This window comes from Chelonoidis abingdonii, chromosome 15, assembly GCF_003597395.2.
Source record: "Chelonoidis abingdonii isolate Lonesome George chromosome 15, CheloAbing_2.0, whole genome shotgun sequence".
NCBI classification, from domain to species: domain Eukaryota; kingdom Metazoa; phylum Chordata; order Testudines; family Testudinidae; genus Chelonoidis; species Chelonoidis abingdonii.
In genome coordinates, this window is record NC_133783.1 from 55,695,280 (window position 1) to 55,717,807 (window position 22,528).

General features: G+C 39.4%; 1 protein-coding gene across 4 annotated transcripts in view; it reads right to left on the minus strand.

Annotated features, from left to right (window-relative positions):
- Nucleotides 1-22,528, minus strand: part of VTI1A (vesicle transport through interaction with t-SNAREs 1A) — a 353,610-nt gene that overhangs the window by 183,147 nt on the left and 147,935 nt on the right. The window lies entirely within an intron of this gene.

The window sequence follows — 22,528 nt, forward strand, 5'->3', positions numbered from 1 at the left end:
TGAAAGCACAAGGTGAAGTGTCTTGGCCAAGGTCACCAAACAGTGGCAGAGTCAGGAACTGAACCCATATCCTCTAAGTGCCAGTTCAGAACCTTACTGACTAAGCCACACTCAAGGATTTTAAGTTTAAAAATGCAGACTTCATTTTTTGTCCCAAACCTCGTAAAATTATTTTTGCCTGACTTTTTAAACCAAATTTCTAAGCAATAAAATACATAAAGTTCACAAAATACTATGAAAATGCTAGAAATTGTGCTGTAGGGAACAATTTTGTATTGCAGGGAATTGGCTTAGTCTAGTCCTGCCTGTCTGAACATGTGACTTCAGGTTTATTTCAAATCTTATGTTCCGACTCTACTGACTTTTATAATCTATCCTTACTTAAATCATATTGCTGAGATTCTGGACCCAGGATCCAAGCCATTCTTAAATAAATGGGGAATACAACTAATTGCTCAATAAAGGCCCAATACTGGGAAGTGAAGAATCCCCAAAACTTCAGGATACGACCTATACCAACTATTTAAAGTAAGATTTAGCGATTTCAGTCCAATATATGATCTGGATATGAATTACATTATACCAATATTTTAGAGAGCTTTTAGCGCTTTTGAATTTCCCTAGTTGGGGTAGATGGATACTACTAAATTCACATCTTCTACATTCTGATTCAGATCTATAGCAGCATAAACTCCTAACTCACTTCTTCTACTGACTTTTTAGTTATTATCATAAAACCAATTTTTGCATCCATTCCGTAATCTCCCACTTTGCTCATGACTTCTCAGACAAATCACTACTTCAAGCTCCCAGAACGTTCAGCTGCTAAGAGCCTGCTCTTCCTTCCTGACTCTGTAGACCAGTATTTGTCAGAGTGTGGCATCTATCAATGTTTTGTAATTTGTTTACCCCAGAGAGCTCAACTCAGACGCACCATCTGGTTTTCAAGGAGGTCCTGCTTTTGTTACCCAATTTTCCAGATGGATTGACAGAGGCACAAGGAAGTCAAGTGTCCTGCCCTGTGTCACATAGTGGCAGTGGCTTGGAACAGATTGGAACCCCTGATCCTCCTGGCCCTTCTTCTTGTTCGAGGCCACATTGCCTCTTACAATGTCTCTTCTGCCCTAGAGATAAATTGGGTCCACTGTCCCTTATTTGTCCACAAGCTCTGAAATGACATAAAAAACCCCAACAGATTTATGGAAATGATCATTCCTTTTCTGCCCATAGGTTGCATCCATTTGAAAATAATTAATTTTGAAACTTAGAGAACTGCATCTCAGTTAAATGTTTCTCTATCTTCCCTCTATTCTTTCCAAATTATGGCAACAATAGCTTGGCAACATTTATTATCTTCTAATTCTTCCACTGAATTTAGTGATCTGCCAAAGACATTACCTCTGGCTTTTATATTTCCTCTACCACTGCCTTGAAGAAAAGGAATTGTAATTCATCTGCAACTGGTGCTTTGGTAAATTTTAATTGTTCTTAATTTTTTTTATTGATGCCAGTATGATTTCAAGTTGTTTACTATTTCATTTATCACTGTAAGATAATTTTCACTCCCATCATTCAGCTATGTCGTGCAATTTACTGTGAATATTGAAAGAATATCTTAGTACAGAATCTGCCTTACCAATTACTATATAAATCTTCCACTTATAGCTCAGTTATTTGTGGGGTATAAGAGAGAAAGGCATATTTTTATGGCACAGGACAGGTTGCTAGGAACTCCTGAGTTCCAATACTGGACCTTTCGGTGCCTTGAACAATTCAATTCACCTCTCTGAATCTGTTTCCCTTTTTGTAAAATGGGGTATTATTAATTCCCTACTTTACAGGAATGAAGTGACGATTAACTGGCTAATGTTTGCAAAGATGGAAAATGTTATGTCAGTGCTATGCAGCTATTCTCTTGGGATCATTTACTCCACACTATAGCCCCAAGACTCAAGCCAAGCTGAAGTGTGCACCACTCAAGACTGAAAAGTGGGGTGGGAACACTGACACCCACGAAGTTGTTGTCTATGTCACTGATGTGTTACTTTGATCCTGGGGCAGTTAGTTCCTTTAAAAATATTTTCTCTTCCAATCTCTCACCCTATTGGATTTTGCACAGCTTATACCACTGTTGAACATTCCAAAGTTGCTCCTTCTGCTCCTTTCCAACCCAACCTCTTCAATTCCACTTTTATTTCAAGCTGAAGACCCCTGGAATCACAGAGGGGGTTAAAATTAATATTTCATTGATATTTCAGATTACGGTAAGTACTTCAGTCATTCATCAAGGACCCAATCTTCACCTAAGGCATTTGTTTTGTACATGCAATTTCCTATTGCAAATAATTAGATCAAAATATTAATAGATAACTAAATATCTGATTTGTGAGAGGCAAACAGGCGTGGAATTAAGCTATCTACCTACTAATATTGATGCCCACAATTCATTACAGCCACAATACGCTGCATCTAAAAACATGAAAGCAGGTACTGAAAATAAGAATCTAAATATGACTGCGTTAGCCACTACAAAAAGAAACCTGTTTATTATATTCTCTTCTATTTTAATCTATGTAATATTAAATGTTCAGACCAGTGTGTCCAACACCCCATCTCTCACAATACCTATTAATTCTAAATCTAACAGGACTTCTGTTTCTTTTAGTTGCTAAACAATACACAATTTTAGTGAAATACATGCACTCAATCCACAAAATACTGTATGCAGTTTTATTTCCTCCAGTGGATTCAAGCCAGCCTTTGCCTGGGTAATTAAAGTCTCCTATTACTAGTATTTTGGCTTTCTTACTTTCCTTTATTTTGTGTGCAATCAGCTCATTATTTAGTTATTCTCTCTGGCCAAAAGACCTGTGAAGACCCTAGAAAAAGTTCTTTAGCGAGAATTCTTCATTGTGAGGGGGATGGACTACGTGACCTAATAGGTCTATTCAATCTCTAATTTCTATGGTTCTATGAATATATTCCTAACACCAGTTTAGTTTCTAAAGCCTCAATATTTTTCATCTCTGACTTGTCAGTCAGTTAGTTTCAGGACTGCTTTATTCAAGGACTCCAGTTTCATCCTCCTTTACATATTGGTATTTGTTCATCCAAAACCTTAGCTATTATTCCTCACTATCAGTTCAATAATACAAAGCTCTTCTGGCATAATAATTAACCAGCTAGTGGGCTTGTGTCAGATTCTTATACTGGATTGATTCCGAAGTGTTCAAATGCAGGTCATAGCCCCTGTACTATTAACAGCTAAGGGAGAGTCTCATTTAGTCCATTGTTAGGGGTCTGTTCTTCTGGGTCAGGATGATCTGGAGTCCGCCCCATACTGTTGCCGTGAATCTCTGATTGGCCACAGTGTGAAGCATTATCAGAACTCTTTACTACTAGGTGGCTACTGATTTGCTGCACAATAAACCTGTCTCTGGTTTGCAAACAATCTTTAATAAGCAGAGGCAAGTTATCTTTAATGATTTCCACTGCTTCCTCCCAGTCTCCTCCCTGAGGCAATAAGGGGAAGACGTGTTCGGACAGCCCAAAAGTGTTTACTTATTTCCACTCTTTTGGTGCGAAAGAAGGTGTAGGTTACTTAATGAGCAAAGAAGAGGGGAAGAGATGTGTGTATTTCTCCCTACCCGGACGTCATATTGTAGCTGATGAAATGAACAATAAAGCTAGGTTAGGAAGCTTCCAAGCTACTGGACTCTTGCGGAGCTGGAATTACAGGGTTGCTATGTGAAGAAAGCAGACCCAGAAAGAGAAGAACCATTTGGGGGGAAAGCAAGGATGAAAATGGTATTTTGACTTTCCTACTATCATTTTCAGAATCAGAAATGAGATTTTAAAAAAGCACTGGGAAGAGAACGCTTCAAATAGAAGATTATTCTGAATCCAATATTTGTTTAAATCAGGTCAAGTTCTGAGAAAATATTGGGATTTTGTGGCAACGAAGAACTAGTGAATTCTGCAAAACATTGTAACACTGAAAGAATCATTATCACACACTGTTGATTAAAATATATAATTCCTCCTCCCCCCAAATTCTGCTTTTACCAGTTCTTTCTTGGGAGCTTAGTAAATCTGTAAAGGTGAAAAAGTTGTGAATACAAATCTTAACCGAAAGTTCAGGAAATGTAACTACTATTAATGTCCAGAGCTAGCTAGGTAGTCTGGTGTTCCTTTGATTGACTGTATCCCAAGTTTACTAGCCTCTGGAGTAAAATCATTACTGTTGCCCGGTGCACATACTGACCTATTTAAACATACTCGAGAGCGATTTTGATTATTACTATTATTTGTATTGCAGTAGCAACTAGAGCAATTAGATCAGGGCTCCATTGTGCTACATGTACAAACACATATACAAAATTTACTAGTTAAGCAAGGGGAACGGCAGCACAGAAAGATAAGGTGACTTGTCCAAGGCCATAGATGAATTCTGGGAATTTAACCCAGCTCCCTGAGTCCCAGTCCAGAGCCTTAACCAGAGGCCCACCCTTCCTCTGGCTCAGCTCTCTTGTAAGTACTTAAACAATAATTAAATTTAAAAAAATAGGATGGGCAAACCAGCTTGAATATAATAGACAAGCAAAACAAACCATCACAGCAGATGAGAACATAATTTGGTTGTAATTCCTCGTTGTGGCTCGGATGGGAAGTGAAATACCTTAACCTCACCAACATAATAATAGTTAAAGAATTCTCATGGCATTTCTAACCCAACTGGAACAAAGAAATACTGAAAGTATTCCTTTAAAAAGTCTGCTACTGCATGATTATCATACTGATCTCTAGTCCAAATATGAAAGCAGTCCAGTATTTTCATTTGCAGATACTTCTGCAGACTGAATCTCTAAATCCTCAGGAGTCTGTCCATCACCAGCTTTAAGCCATTTTCTTGTGTTTGTTTGAAGTTGGCACGCTCAAGGCATAAGCATGCGAGCTTCTTACCTATCCTCGTGGACCACAGTCAGCACAAAAGGGTAGTTCAAAACACTGAAAGATTATGAAGTTGGTGCCAGTTTTAACTCTAAATCCTCCCCTCCCATAACAAGATTATAGACATAACACATCACACTCCTCCTACAGCTGGGAACTGACCAGTGTGCTTGTGTCAGAAGCTGAATCTTTCAAAAAGAAACCTAAGCCTCAACTCACCTGAAAGATGAAAACCCGAGTCTAGGTAAATATAATACATGTAAATTAATTTATTTTAAACGACAAATCTCCTTTTTGGGTTATTCTGTCATGATGCTCAGACTTATGTCTCTATACTAGCTGTTAGGAAGAGACATGTTTTTCAGAGCTGACCAATTATTTTCCACTTAGTTCACACCAGACTCTCTCATCTGTCCTATGACAAATGTTTTAAGCAAAAGATTTGGGCTTCTAGTCTTTCTGGACATGTCTGACCTAGGTAAACGTGTCTCAGGGCTCATCCCATGGTGCAACAAAGCACACCAGATAGGTGTGTTTTGTAAAGTACACTAAGGTGCCGTGCTCTAACTGCCCCATGCAGACCCTACTAGCATGCTCTAAAAGGTACCATGTTCATGTTAAAATAGTCCTGTGATCTATGTGGGACAAAATCACAAATCACGCTCCTCTAATGTAGATAAACCCCTAATCTCCCAATTTCTAAATTTACATTTACTGGGCCAAAAGAATCTAATTTATAAATGTTGTTTCGAAAATGAACTGTGACCCATGACCTTGTTAAAAGCATATCCATATGATGTCAATCACTTTGAAACCCAGAAGACCCATTCAAACACAGACACTTCAGAGGAGAGCTTCAGTGTTCACCATATTCAATCACCGAAGAGGAGATTGAGCTAGGTACCTCCCATTCTCATCCAGACTGAAGTCTGTCTGAATGTCAAAACTGCTTTTCTAAAGAAAGATCTTCAGCTGCCATTAACTGGTGTATTAATACTGATTTCACTGCAGTTATGTTAATTTACAGCAGCTGACAATCTGGTCCCAGATCTCTTGTTTAGGAAAATTTCCTCTCCCAAAATGAGCTGCTATAGACAGTTATTTCAGGGGATCCAAAATCTTCCATTCAAGATGCTCAATGGCTTCACATCTCCTGCTAATGTATTCCCTGGGGAAGTTACTATCCACAAAACTCCCCACAGTTATTGTTAGGAAATCATTAACCCACAGCTCTTTTCAACTCTTGGTAATTATGGATGTTTAAAAAAAAAGTTTTGCAGCAAACAGTTGCAACAATGTATTTGTTTGCCACAGGCTAATGGCAATCTGATACACAATATCTGTACACTCCATCTGTTACACTGGATTGATCCAGGGATGAGATTCTTTTTATAAACCTGCTTACCCCTGCTGGTGCAGCGTGCATGAAAGGAAAAAAAACCACTTTCTTCTCGTTGTTCTCTTTTGTGGTGGTCGAGCCTGTCTTCCTCTCCATTAGAACCCTTCCTGCTGCCACACATCTCATAGGATTTATATTGTTTTGATTCCTTTCAAACACTGTCTTGTTACCAACATCTGACAACAGTCTCGTGGGCTATCATGATTTTACAAACTGACCAGGCCCATAAGTCTCTATAAATCCCTCGTGGTTACAGAGCTGTGAAAATGTCTCCAACTATCCATTAAAGTGCACAGTAGTTCTCTTATTACATAAATAGTCATGGGTGTTCTATTCTTATACAGAGGAAGGAATTGTAACTTGGGGGCCCTTGAGAATTCTTTTAGGAAAAGGTGTCCTCTTAACAATCATTTCACATCAGCAAGATTCAATTGGTCAACACATCACCTGACTGGAACAGACCATGGGTGGTCTTCTCATTCTTCACCACCTCCATCTTATGGTAAACCACAAAATAGCAAGTCAAATATAGATAATGACCACACATGGTTTCTCATGAAGTCTGGTAAATTTTAGCCCTGCCCTTAAAAAAAAAGAATAGTTACAACTGAAAATGTTTTGAGTAAATAACATACTTGAAAGCAGAGCATAAGATTTTGATGACATTTCAAGTTGCTGTCCTGATGATAAATTTAACGTCTCAGCCATTAACTATTAGTATGTGGGTGGGGTAAGGGGACACTTTTCTACAATGATTGGAGGAAGGAAAAATGGTCATTGGTATAAACAGCACCAGTTGTATGTAATTTCTGCCCTTTAAACAATGAGGTACATGCCAAGAGATCAGATTTCCCGCAGTAAAATCAGTTCATCTGAATTAATGAGTTACTTCATAACAAATCAGGATTACTATTTGCAAGAATTACTATGAAAATGCTCTGGCCAAATCAGTTTGCTAAAACAGTTGAATGAAGGGGAAAAAAAAGAACAAAAATAGTTAACAGTAGGGCTGTTGCTTTTCCCAAGTGCAGCAAAGTGAGCCTAATTGATGCTGACGCATGACAGACTCGTGTGTACACTACTGCCCAGGCTCTGACTGAAGCTGCTGACAGAGGGTAAATGGTGCATGGCAGCTGGTCTTGCCCTGGCCTGGCATGGCAACGTAAGCGCACACTGCCTGTCAGGAGATATCACGAGGGCTAATGAAGGGCAACCCATATTTTTTAAATTCTTCTCACTTAGTTTTAGATCAAACTTTACACCATGAAGCCTTCTCAACCTTTCAGTGCTTGGTTAAAAGATATGTGACACATATTTAAAAATTAATGTGTTCTAATCAATTTTAAGGTAGACAACTAAAAGCCAGTATGTACCTATGCGCACGTACCTGTATAAAAGAATGAGGAAAGGAAGTGCCAGAGAAAAGAGGGAGATAAGATGGACAAAACTATAGGTAAGAAATACACATTTATTCAGTTATTAATAGAAGAAAAACAAGAAATAAACAGGACAGGCAGGAAAATAGTCAGAAATTAGGCTAAATGCATTTGGTTTATATTCTTCTACTGCTGTTTGTTTAAAAAATAATCTCAAATAGTGGCTTGTTTCTATAAAGTTCACTCAGTCTGAAGAACTCTTTATTCCTTTGAGACCCTTGATCAAGACAGCACATGCTTAATGTTTTCCTGAATCTGTCTGACGGACTGGCTGAAAATAAGATACGGGAAATAAATAATCACCCAAACGTTTATACGTCAACTCTGGCAGTTTATACGTCAACAATGGCAGGAACACAGAAGAAATAAAATAAAAAGAGACAGGTTGGAATCTACCTAATCAGGAATTGCAAATCATGATTCAGTTATGGGCTGGTTGGACTTCCTGTCATTGTTTTTCTAGACCCCATTTTCCCCTCAGGGTTCCCACTTTCTTTAGTTTAGCTTTCCTTCATGCAAGTCTCTTCTTTACCTTCAGTTTATTTTGTGCAGGGGTGATTTTTGTTTGTTTGTTAGCATTTATGCATAACCAGGTAATCACAGAATACAGAGATGGACAAGCCCTGGTGGGTGATTTAGTGAATCCCACTGATCAGTGGAGGATTGTTCCTTACAGAAGCTCTTTCAGTGGTTTCACTGAAGTTCAATGGAGCTAGGATTTCACCCTTAGAACTTTGCCCAATCTTGTTTTACAAGTCCTCAGAGACAGGGAGCTGAATCTGCTATCACCTACAGTGGTTTTACACCTCAGGGTCATAATTAGTTTGTAAGCTAAAGTCCCAGAGGTTTTCAAAGGGCAGGAACTATGCCCAAGTAGAGTGTGGCTGTCCCTCCCTCCTGTGCAGAGCCCCATGGAGGGGCTTCAGCAAAGCTAGGGAAGAGGAGTCATGGTGCTCCACTTTCCCCCACAGAAAATACTGCCATGGTGCTGTTACTCCCCCTTTCAGTGCCATTGCACATACTCACCCTTCATCACATCCTTAATCAAGGAAGAGGGGATAATATGGCTCTAAACTAATTCAGATTCACCTCTCTCCACTCCATGCAGCTTCACTGGGTACAAATGACATTGAACTGTTCCTCCTTTGACTTTAATGTTTACCAGTGTACCCCAAAATAATTAACCTAAATTGTCAAGTGCAATAGATGATGAATAGAAAATGCCATCACACATTTCCAACATCCTGTGAAACATACACAGGGAACTTAGCTTTGATTTGGCATTCAGAGCCAAGGATTTGTTTACTCAGAGCACGTCTACATGAGGGCACTCAGGAAAGTTAAGATGAATTACCTAACGTTGTGAAGTTATAGTGCATTAAACCCCTGTATGGGTGCTCTTATTCAGAAGTAAAAGTGGCCTTAAGTCACTATGCTTTAAACATCACATCTTTAGTCTTAACTTTCCTTAGGCTACGTCTACACTGGAATAAAAACAACTGTGGTTGGCCCATGTCAGCTGACTCAGGCTCGCAGAGTTCAGGCTGTAAAACTGCACTGTAGATGTACAGGCTCAAGCTGGGTCGCAGAAGACCCCAGAGCCTGAGCTCCTGCCTAAGCCTGAACATCTAGACTGTAAATTTATAGCCTCACTGCCTGAGCCTTGAGAGCCGGAGTCAGCTGACACAGGTCAGCCATAAGTGTTTTATTTCAGACATGCCCTCCATGTCCTGTCTAGTCATGCCCTCATCTTTGTGTAGTGCATTTTGTGCCCACAAAACGTGTTATAGCCTTACCCTCATTAAGGGTGCAGCACAGGAAGGAATAGTTCCTTCACACTTTCCCCATCTATGTGCTCAAACCCTTACTTTGAGAATAAGTCCATTTTCAATAGAGATTTTGTCTGTTGTCCTGTCTACTGGAATGGTCAACAACAATGCCAATTGTTATGGTAGTTTTTGTGATGTTGGTATATGTCCACTAGCAACTATAATAAGAGTATCAATCCACTCTACACAGGTTCCTGAATAGCTATCAGTTAAGAATGACTTTCAGTTTCTACCACTCTGCGTCAGATGAATCAAAGAACATCAGAGGTGAATGGCTCTATTTTCACAGTAGCAATTTCCTGAGACCATCCACTTGCCCAATGTGTGTGTTATATTTTTAATCATATTAAAACTCCTGCCTAACATTTGTTATCATTTTGTTACAACTTGCTCTGATTACAAGAAAAATAATTAACACTTAAGAGAAACTGCTGTTGAAGTACATATATTTTTACCCAATATTGCCTGAAAGAAAAAAAGATGCCATTAAAACGCCTTTTAATTTGCTTATTTTCTTTTAATTACCTTTTTTGAAATACTGTAGCTCTTACTATAAACAACTTTATTACAGTTTCATTTTGGAAACTGGGCAATTTTGATTATTTAATAATGTGAGCTCAAATTAAATACAATATATACCATTCAGAATAAACAATCTATGTAAAACATTTTATTACTGTTTACCTCGTTGTTACATATACTTCAGCAGTCTTTTTCCCTCTAAATAAAGATGTTATTTCAATGCCTTTCATTTATCTGCAGTGTTTGGCCAATGGTTTTTAGTTTTTATTTCCTTTTTTTCCAAACTCACTGCCCATCCCTACAATTACTGAAATAAAAATAGAATTAATATAGAAGGATTTCATCCTATATCTGAAGGCTTATATTACCATGTTTAGTTACAGAAAAAATTAAAGAAGAAAAAAGCTTCACTCTATCCTTGTAACACTTTGCAAAGTCCGAAGGACCAAAATTAAGCAGTTCTAATTCTTTTTCCTGCAATCTGCATTAAATCCTAATAGATGTGACCTTTATCTATAAGCAGTTCAAAGTGACGAAGTGATTTCTTGTGACTTGGGAAAAGAGGAGATCACCTGGAGTCTCTATAAAGGCAAACAAGCTGTATAAACTCATTTTATGAGTTTTAGCAATCTGCTTCTATGGCTAAGTCTGCAATTTAACTTAGAAAAAACTGCTGTCTTACAGCAACCGCATATTATCCTAATTTATATAAAGTTGGGTACGGTTTTGCAGGCCCAGTGGAGGAAATGTCCATTCTCCAAGGAGATGGAGATTTAGACCACAAATTCTTTACATCCGATTTTGGCTTTCAAGATCAGGGTCTCCAAATTTAGTGCTTACAAAACTATGCCTGTAATGGCAAGCCTTGAACTGGGAGAGTCCATAATAGATTTGAGGATACAGTAGCTTAATATAAAAAAGCAGTCTTTTGGTGTTCATAAGCAATACATGTAAATCTCTCTGCAAATAACAAATGTGTTAGAGTGCCAGTGTGGGATAATTTGATTAAAAGGACAAATATAGATATGGGCCAAATTCTGACTGGATTTGGATCCTTTGATATTTGCTTCTACCTTTTAAACAACACTTCTCCTTTAGAACCAGACTTACAGTCCACAACACACTGGTCAATCCCATGGAAATGAATGGGATTTGTGTGTGCATCAGGACCACAGGATCAGGCCCATTATTTTAAGAGCTAACTGCATTGTTTTGAGGTTTCTAATAAAATTATACAGTTTTATATATTTTTATTATATATATATAATATATTATATATATTATATATTCTGCCACCAGCAGCAGAAACTGAACAGTACTGGAAGAACATATGGGAGAAAGAGAAGACTCATAACACCAGTGCAAAGTGGCTGCAGGACCTGAGAACAGAGCACAGCAATCTCCCAGAACAGAAACCAGTCACCATCACAGTAGAAGACATCCAGCAGCGGGTCAAAAACATGAAGAGCTGGACAGCACCTGGACCAGACATGATCCACACCTACTGGCTAAAGAAACTAACAGCAGTGCATGAACGCCTAGCAGCACAGATGAACCAGCTGCTAGCAGCAGGCTCCCACCCAAACTGGCTAACACAAGGAAGGACAGTGCTGATCATGAAAGACCCCTGCAAGGGGACAGAACCGGCCAACTACCGGCCAATAACCTGCCTCCCCACAACATGCAAAGTCTTATCAGGCATCATAGCTGCCAAGCTACAGGACCACATGGGCCAGTACATGAGCACAGCTCAGAAGGGCATTGGGAACAACACCAGAGGCTCAAAACACCAGTTGCTCATAGATAGAGCAGTCGCCCAAGACTCAAGGTCTAGACAGACCAATCTGAGCACAGCCTGGATTGACTACAGGAAAGCCTACGACTCAATGCCGCACACGTGGATCTGTGAATGTCTGGCGCTATACAAAGTCAACAGGACACTAAGGACCTTCCTCAAGAACTCAATGGGACTATGGAAGACAACACTAGAAGTCAACTCAAGGCAACTTGCACAAGTGGCCATCAAGTGCGGCATATACCAAGGTGATGCACTGTCCCCGCTGCTGTTCTGCATAGGCTTAAACCCCCTCAGCCAGATAATCACAAGGACTGGATACGGGTACAGGTTCAGGAGTGGAACTACCATCAGCCACCTCCTCTACATGGATGACATCAAGCTGTATGCTAAGAATGAACGAGACATCGACTCGCTAATCCACCTGACGCGGATCTACAGTGAGGATATCGGGATGTCATTCGGACTGGAGAAGTGTGGCCGGATGGTAGTGAAGAGAGGGAAGGTAGTCAAGACTGATGGGGTGGAACTACCAGCGGGCCACATAGCAGACATACAGACCAGCTACAAGTACCTTGGCATCCCGCAGTCACATGGAAACCACGATGAGGAAGCAAGGAAGACAGCAACATCCAAGTATCACCAAAGGATAAGACAGGTCCTGAAGAGCCAGCTCAGTGGGAAGAACAAGATCCACGCCATCAACGGATACGCCCTGCCGGTCATCAGATACCCTGCCGGTATAGTGAGCTGGCCAAAGGAGGACATGGAGGCTGCCGATGTGAAAACCCGGAAGCTCCTCACAATGCACGGAGGTTTCCACCCCAAGTCCAACACCCAGAGACTGTATACCAGCCGGAAAGAAGGCGGGCGGGGCTTGGTGAGCGTCAAAGCCACTGTCCTGGATGAAACCCGGAACATCCAGGAGTACATCAGTAAGATGGCCCCCAAAGATGAGCTGCTGAGAGAATGCCTGAGGCAGCAGCAGACATGGGAGGAAGACCAAGCAGAAGAAGTGCCATGGCAAGACAAGACCCTGCATGGGATGTACCATCGACAGATAGCTGAGGTGGCTGACATTGGGAAATCCTACCAGTGGCTGGAAAGGGCTGGACTAAAAGACAGCACTGAGGCACTGATCATAGCAGCACAGGAACAGGCACTGAGCACCAGATCCATTGAAGCAGGGGTCTACCACACTAGAGAAGACCCAAGGTGCAGACTGTGCAGAGAGGCCTCAGAGACAGTCCAACACATAGTGGCAGGATGTAAGATGCAGGCAGGAACAGCATACACTGAACGGCACAACCAAGTGGCTGGCATTGTGTACAGGAACATCTGCACAGCGTATGGGCTAGACCCTCCCAAGACCAGATGGGAGATTCCACAGAAGGTTGTGGAGAATAGCAGGGCTAAGATTCTGTGGGACTTCCAGATCCAGACGGACAGGCAGGTACTGGCCAATCAACCAGACATCGTGGTAATAGACAAGGACCAGAAGACAGCGGTGGTGATAGATATAGCAGTGCCAAGTGACAGCAACATCAGGAAGAAGGAATATGAGAAGCTGGAGAAGTACCAGGGCCTGAGAGAGGAACTAGAGAGGATGTGGAAAGTGAAGGCCAAAGTGGTCCCAGTGGTGGTAGGAGCACTCGGGGCTGTGACTCCTAAGCTGGGTGAGTGGCTCCAACAGATCCCAGGAACAACATCAGAGCTCTCTGTCCAGAAGAGTGCAGTGCTAGGAACAGCTAAGATACTGCGCAGAACCCTCAAACTCCCAGGCCTCTGGTAGAGGACCCGAGGTTGAGGAAGACACATACCACCCATAGGGGTGAGAGGAGAATTCTTTTTTTTATATATATATATATATATAAAAGCTCTCTGTGCAAATTGCCAGAATAGGTCAGTAAATTACTGTCAGGGTTGTAAGGCATTTGCATACCTTAAGCATGAGCAACCAAATGGAACTTTTAATCTTTTAACAAGTTACCGCTCAGTGACATAATAATGAATAAAATGAAGAGTAATGAAGTTGACCAGAAAGCTTAGCAAATAAACACTGTACACAAATCTAACAATTCCTGACTAGCTCAGCACATGGAATGCATCAGTCTATTGCTGGCATCAGTGGGCTTGAAATAAAGCTCAGCCAACATTTTTCTACTATTGTTTTTTGTTGTTGTTGAAGATTAGCATCTGTCAGTGTCTCCAGGATGGGACCCCACTCTTACTACAAATAGCTGGGATGAAAATAGCTTTATGTTTCAGTACTTTTGTAAGGAAAGTTTTTGAAGCTTTCTAGTCTCAATACTCATGTCAAGGAAGTTTTAAAAATCAGCCCCAAGACTACTGACAGAAACTTTAATTTGTTTTAAATCTGATTGTGTAGTCTTGCTTATCTGCACTGACAGGACAAGGTCATAGACCACATTCTATTGTTATCCTCATTCTTACCAAGAGTCTATGATTAAGTCACCTACAATAAAATTCGATCACTGTCAAAATAGCTGGCAGATCACTAAGCAATAGCTGTTAAGAGCACTGACCATCCACTGTATCCTGTGGTTTAAAAAAGTGTGTCTAATAAGGTAATATACTCAGAATATCCTTGCTAACTGTAACTGGTACACCCAAGCCTATCCTCATTTTATATACAGGGTAATTCTATTTTGTTGAAGATGCACTCTACTCAGTCATTTGTCATAGTCCAAGCTGTATGGGAACCTAGAGAACATCTAGTGGGATTCAAAGCCCTTAAACTAAAGACCAAAACTGTAAATGAAACACAAGTCAGTAAATGACCATAAGTGATGGGTCTTTATGGGCTGAGGTCCACTGTCCATTGGACAAGTGTTCCTCATCAGAAAAACCACCACCATAATTGGTACCAACTAGTAACTACGCTAGTAGTCAAAGCAGAAAGGTCAAGGACATAATGAACTATTCACTCCACCCTACTGGTTGTGCGTCCAGAATGATGGGACAATAAGGGAAGCCTGAACTGCTGCACTTGTTCTGTTAATAGAAAGAGGGCTGCCATTTGAGGGCCGTCAACTTTAAAAACAGTATTTTATTTACTTCAAGTTACAGTGGTTAACATTAAAAAGTAAACATTTACTTTCCCCCTATGCCTACAATGAAATATCATGATGACATCACATCACCATTCCAAGATAAATGTTTACTTATTAGTATTAAACACTGCATAAGAAATCCTAGCTCCTTCACACAAGATGACCTGTATTTCTTATAACCAAAAACCCCAAAACATCAACTTCCCCTATCACCCCAGTGTGATGCTGGTAAACCAAGTGCCAGCTTTGGCCAAGGCCGTAGCTAAGAACCGACAAACTCATAGCTGGAAACCAAACCAGCTCATCTGTATGTTAGTTTTGTTCAAAATAGGTATTATTCTTAGAAGAATGCACTTAGTGTTTAGACTATGAAATGCTTGTGAGTTGCTGCCTGCATTAACCTCACTTCTCATATAAAGGAAATATGTACATTTTGCTTTATAACTTCAAAAATGTTTGCTCTGAACATGTGAACACGGGCACAGGAATTGTCTCTGCTCCCACCTATCCAGAAAGGCTACCAAAAATTAACTGGGCCATCATAAGGCAAAAGCTTTGTTAATTGCCCCATCCACCTATGAAATGGATGTAGAAGGCCTCATTCCATCAGTCTGAATGCTGGAAGAGGAAAATAAAAATAGCTGACATGAAGATATTTCATCTCTGAGGTTTAAACTCTCATAGGGCCAGAGACATTAAATTGAGGCAGAGATCCTCAGGGGTTACCCTTGGGTCGGCCCTGAAAGACATTTTGAATTTACAGATTACCACATCTCTCTCATCTTTAGTAACTACAGATTATAACTCATTTGTGTGTATATGCTTGCTTGCTTGAACCTGTAAATAACTCATTTTTCCCCCTTTAGATGGTTTATTACAAGATTGGTTACAGGCATTGTCTTTGGTGTTAGGTCTGACTTTAGGACAGCAATTGATCTGGGGTAAGTGACTGGGCTCTTGGGATTGGAAACAACCTAAATATTTTGTGATTTTTGGTGCAAGTGACCATTTATCACTAAGTCCAGCTTGCCTTGGTGGCAAGATAGACTGTAGAGCCTAAGGGGATTGTCTGTGACTGCTAGGTAAGACTGATTTAGAGATCCAGGAGTTCGCATTTGTTACTGTGTTCATGAAATCTAATTATAGAATATACCAACAGTTTGGGGTTGCCTGCCCTGTTTTTGACAGTCTGCCCTGAAGTTGGCACTCTCGGTCATGGGTAAGGCTAAGATTTTGTCAGATATTTTTAGTAAAAATCATGCGTAGGTCACAAGCAAAACAGAAAAATTCACGGAAGCCGTGACTTCCATGACCACCGTGACTAAATCGTAGCCTTAGTCATGAGCCACTCCAAACAGAGTGACACCCAGCCTTACTGAGTTTCATGCACTTCTTAACCTAAAATATTGAAATGCCTAAATGTACAAAGCAGCGTTCATGGCTGTAGCTGCAGGAATTTCAGGTTATGTAACTAAAACCCTGGAACAGCATAATGAGAATGTACCACTTCTCAGATCATGCACAGTGTTGCTCACTGTTCTTAGGATTAGAACACAATGGCAAAAACAGAAAGCTATCCTCTTGAACGAGAATTATTTATCTAGAGAACCTGGCAGGATAGCGACTTTCAACTATTAAAACACCTATTTGATAATTAAAAAACTAAAAGGGCTGAAAAAACCCCCAAATTCTATTAACAGGTTAGTCAGCACTTGTCGTTTTATTAAATGGTAATATAATGATTATGTAGACCAAAAAGAGATCATGCAGTTAACTACATGTATTAATGATTGCACATGCATTGGACGTCTACTGTTTTTAGAGATGATTTGGAAAGCTCTTAAATTCAGATTGTGTAATTATTATGGATTTTCTCCTTATGAATTTCAGAAATATTAACTCAGCTTGCTGATTAAAAAAACTTTTGGAACAAAAGATCTTGGCATCACCATTAAGGAGAAAAAAATTCTATATATGCAAATTTAGCCAGCACCAGTAGTTTTTTCTGAATTCTGTACACTATTAAAAAGCCGCACCATTTACAATAGTGCTTTTGCAAGTAAAACCATGATGCACATGCATGACACTGGTCATTAAAGTACATATATATAACTTTATTTCTATTTGGAGACAAAAATAAATATGTCAAAGGATGAGACCGGGTAACTGGGAAGTGGATCAGTTCAATTTCTGACACTCTGCAAAAACTTGCTGTGTAGCATTGGGCAATTCTTAACCACATCAGTGCCCCTGTTTCCCCACTTGTAGAATTAGTATATTACTGCTCATTTAACCCAAAGGAGTATTGTGAAGTTTATGGTCCTGCACTATGATCTGCCTGGCCAAACTACCACCTTAGCATGAAGCCCGTCAGTGGGGTTCTACAATGACACAGCAGTCTGCCTGCACACATCACCATTTAGGACTGGGATCTATGTTTGCAAATTGCTTTTAGATAATGGATGAAAGGTGCTATGAAAAGTTATATTTCTATATTACACAGACCTGGAGAGATCAATTTAAAAACCAAATATATGGTTCTCACCAAACACTGGCTTAAAAGATGGTTTAAATATCTAAACCGTGATTAAAAATACTGTACTTAAAAATAAGTCGTTGAGAGAGATGGTGGGGAATGTTCTATTGAAATGGTTTTTCCAATGGAAAATGAGGTTTCTGCAAAATTTTGCCAAAATCTTTTGACTTCCTAATGGGAAAACTGAAACACAATATTTTGCTTCAAGCCACGTCAATCCAAATTAAACATTTCAGTTTGCCAAACCAAATAAAAAATGTTTTATTTTGGGTCAGCCTAATATTAATTTATGTTTGCCTGAGCTGCCACAGTGACTCATGGGAGTTGTAGTCCGGTTACCTCAAGCCCCTATTTTCATTCTTCTCCATGGAGCAGGCTTCCTGGCTGAATTACATCTCACATGATGCATCACAATCTCCCATTTAGTTTAACCAATGATGAAGATTCATGGGAGTTACATGACCACGGTGCACCATGGGAGACGTATTATGTCAGGGAACCCAGCCCACTGAGAAGGATGAGGGGATATCTACAACTTCCAAGGAGAACTGCAGCAACTCAGGACACAAATTAATATTGCACCAAAATGAAATATTTTGATTCAGGGAACAATGAAATATTTTATTTCAATTGGAAATGTTGAAATGAAATCTTTTTCTCCCCTTTGACTGCATGCAGGAGCCCATAGTAACTATTAGAATATTTCCAAATCAAAACTTCTTAGAGCTTTCCATTCCGTGAAACATTTTGATATTTCAACTTTTCATCCTGATTTGAGACAAAACAAAACAAAAAAAAATCTGAGTTTCCCAAGGACAGAAATTCCAACTGGTATCCAGCTCTGGGGGTGGTCAGTTAAAATAAAATTAGAATCTGAACTGATGTAATTCATGCTTTACAAATATACTTCAAAAGTTAATCATTTCTAAAGCCTGCTTCACTAGGCCATTAGTTCTGAGTTATTGTGCTAGAACTGCTTCCTTTTCTTGCAGTAGCCAAGTTAATGCTTAATCTCTTTTTAATGCCCTTTGACTGCACTCAGGACCCCACAGTCACTATTAGGATTAAGCAGCATGTAAAAAAGCAATTGGATATTTTGTTATCCACACCAGACACACTAGCCAAGAACATAAAATAAGTATTATTTGATTTATTTAAAAAACCCAACTTCCCTACCACATCACCAGGGACCTTTGGACCACAAAAAACAAAACAAAAAAAACCAAACTTTTTAAACAGAACCAATAACTAGAACACTCATGGACTACATTACACCAATACCCGCATCCAGGTCTCCATACAGGAGTATAATGTAAGGCTATCATTCTTTTAGGCATTATTATATTAACTTTTTATAATGCTAAAAATACTAGACTTCTAGGGACAGCATAATAGTAGGAATATAACAAAAGTGAAGGATGTTACATTTACTGATAGATCTTCCAATCTTATTAGGCTGACTGTAAAAATATTTACGACAGTAAACATTTCCTATGCATTTAACATTAGTGTCGTGTAATACCAAGAAGATGTGAACAGAAAAGAGGAGGTGTTCTTCAGGAATTGTCTCTAACACTAACTGGTCAGACTTGGTGCAGCAGAAAGATCTGCCTAAAGAAAATAATTATTTTTAAATTGTGCGAGTTCAGAGAAAATAGCAAATATTAAAATCTTTGTGGTAAAGGCTTCAACCTCAGAACAACAAGGAAATGACAAGTGCTTATTTTTCTCCATATAAAACTGAAAGTTACTGTAAGGTCATTATAATGCAAACCTGTTTTCTCTTTATGAAGTAAATAATTACACCACTGATCTGAGTAGATCTGCCAGTAAGTCTACATGTGGTTAAGACCGATAGACAGATGCTCTAAAATTGGCAGTAGATAATTCCCACAAGCTATTAAGAAACCTTGAGGTCTAGGTAACTCATAACCCTTTTTTCTTATGACTCCCAAGAGAAAAACATTTATTCTAAGTGGAGTTACATACCTATGAGCAAGGCTCTGCATTCCATGATTCCATAGTAGCAGAATTTGATAGGGAATCCACCACTTGGTGCAGAAGAGTGCTCCAAAATCTAAGCATTTATTTTTTAAATTGTGTTTCTAGCCCTCATGGATGTGAAAAAAATATTGACAAACGTAAATCAAAAATGCAAGCTGGAGGAGTATTACTTATGTTCCTGGGCCTGCAAACAGCCTGAAGTAATGTTTGTGAACTTCTCATGTCAACTCAATGAGTTGTTCAGTCTGAAACCTAAAGGTGGATCATTTAAATACCATTACTGTTAACCACTTCACTGCTGAGCAGGGCCGGCTCTATGTTTTTTGCCGCCCCAAGCAAAAAACAAAAAAAACAACCTCTGAGAGCACAACTGTGGAAGCAAAAAAATCCAAACAAAAAAACCCAACCCCGGAATGCCGCCCCTGGAATTGTGCCGTCTCAACCATCCAGAATGCCACCCCTGGAATTCTGCTGCCCCAAGCATGTGGTTGGTTTGCTGGTGCCTAGAGCCAGCCCTGCTGCTGATAATGCCAGCATATCATCCAGCTAATGAGCTCATTCTACCATCTGAATACCACCTGTTTGGGTACTACAACCCCAGATGCCTCCTACATAGTGCACAGGCCGAACTCTCCATCTGCACTTAAGAAAAATCAGAGAGTCAGTTGTGTGGCAAATTGGAAACTGAAACTTTGTGGATGGAGTAAGATTTAGCCTCCAAATGAACAGTGCAAAGGAGTTACTGGCCTGAAGGAATTATTCATTTTCATATTTAGTTCAGTAAAAGCCTATTTTTATTAACTTGACTAACTGAATTTGCTGCACTAGACCACCACATAAACTAAGGAACCTTGCCACAGAATTTAGTGCTTCTCTGGAAGCACACAAGACTTTGTCTATGGGCCAAAACCCATCATCATTCCTACATCTGAATCTCCCACGGAAATCAAAAGGAAGCAAGTGGGCGGTCCAAAACAAAATCCGTCCCTAGACCACATTACATATATTAAAATATATACATATATTATTAGTGTAATACACAGAGAAAGAGAGAGCATGCCCGTGTGTGCGCACACATCCCAGAACCCAGGCTCCAGCCTGAACCTGGACATCTACACTGCAATTTTATAGTCCCACAGCCCAATCCAGCTGACACAGGCCAACTAAAAGTGTCTTATTGCAGCTTAGACATGCTCTAAGAATAGTTATCACATTCCCTCATGTAGCACTCTGTTCTCAGCAAAGGGACTTTCTGTCTGACTAGTATCTTACATTTATTTAGAGCCTTTCATCTCAAAGTTTTCCAAAGACTTTTACATCTATCTAAGTAAAGCATTGAAATGAATTCATCTCTGAATTGGGAGGTCAGCAGCAAGCTAGCAAACAGCATGATGCATAACAATGACAGGACAGTTTTCTTTAAAATTATGTTCTTTAAATCCCTCGTCTCTGTTGTATTGACCATAAGATATCAGGATGGAGGAAAGATAATAATTACCACCACCACCCCACCAGCGCATAATTAAAAAGGATCATCAAACTGTGTGTGTATACCTTATTGAGAAACTACATTACCCTTGTGATTTCTTTCTCCTTCTCTCCACTATCATTTTATGACTTTCAATTGCTCTGCTATGTCAAATTTAGGCCCCACGCTGCAAATACTTACACACAAAAACAACAAGACTACCATGTAGCAAAGTATCGGGGGTAGCCGTGTTAGTGTGTATACACAAAAACAATAAGGAGTCCGGTGGCACCTTAAAGACTAACAGATTTATTTAGGCATAAGCTTTCATGGGTAAAAAACCCACTTCTTCAGATACATGGAGTGACAATTACCGATGCAGGCATTGTTATACAAACACATGAAAAGAAACACCTAAAATCTTCCTGAACATTCTGCAACAGATTTAAAAGAAGCCATACTTGAACAAAAAAACTTCAGAAACAGACTTCCAAGAGAAACTATACAACTAAAATTCATATGCAAATTTAACACCATTAATCTGGGCTTGAATAGAGACTGGGAGTGGCTGGCTCATTACAGAAGCAACTTTTCTTCTTCTGGAATTGACATCTCCTCATCAATTATTGGGAGTGAACTACATCCACCCTGATTGTATTGGCCCTGTTCTTCACTTGTGAGGTAACTCCCTTCTCTTCATGTGTCAGTATAACAAGGCCTGCATCTGTAATTTTTACTCCTTGCATCTGAAGAAGTGGGTTTTTTACCCAAGAAAGCTTATGCCCAAATAAATCTGTTAGTCTTTAAGGTGCTACCAGACTCCTTGTTGTTTTCATGGTAGTAAAGTTAAATACCTGTTTGAAGGACTGTGTTAACATTTGTTAGTAGTTACCTCATACACTTTTGAGTTCTTGAAAAGTAGCAAACAAAAATAAATTCTTAGTGCTTGTTAACTGTATAATCTTGTAATAATGTATATCTTAACCAATGAAGCATAAATCTTCCATAAAGGTCTCTCTCTATATATGTTCACTCTGTATACTATATATGGTCATGCTGATCTATATGTATGCTCATAGGTTATATTCTGTCAATGCAGTGGAACTATGGTAACCACAAGCAAACACTTGGGCACTAAAATTGTTTAGCTGCACAAATGTTAATTAAATCCTTAGAAACACTTAGGAACGAGTTTTATAATCTCATTACCATATCAAGGAGTGCCTTGTTAATCACTGTCCGAATTCATTTGGATTTATTCTGTCACACTTATGCTTACAATTAAATGCCACAAGGTCCCAGTCAGATTAAACAAGCAATTTTTCCCATAGTACGTTTGAGTTTACAGGATCCGTAATGACAAATCACATGGAGGTAAAATATATCATAATTAATTAGTAGAAACCAAAAGATAACCTCGCCTACAAATCTCCATGGGCTATTTAAATTTTTAAAAATACACCAAAACTATGAACATGCTAAAAATTCAAGGAGTATTTTCACTTACTACACTTG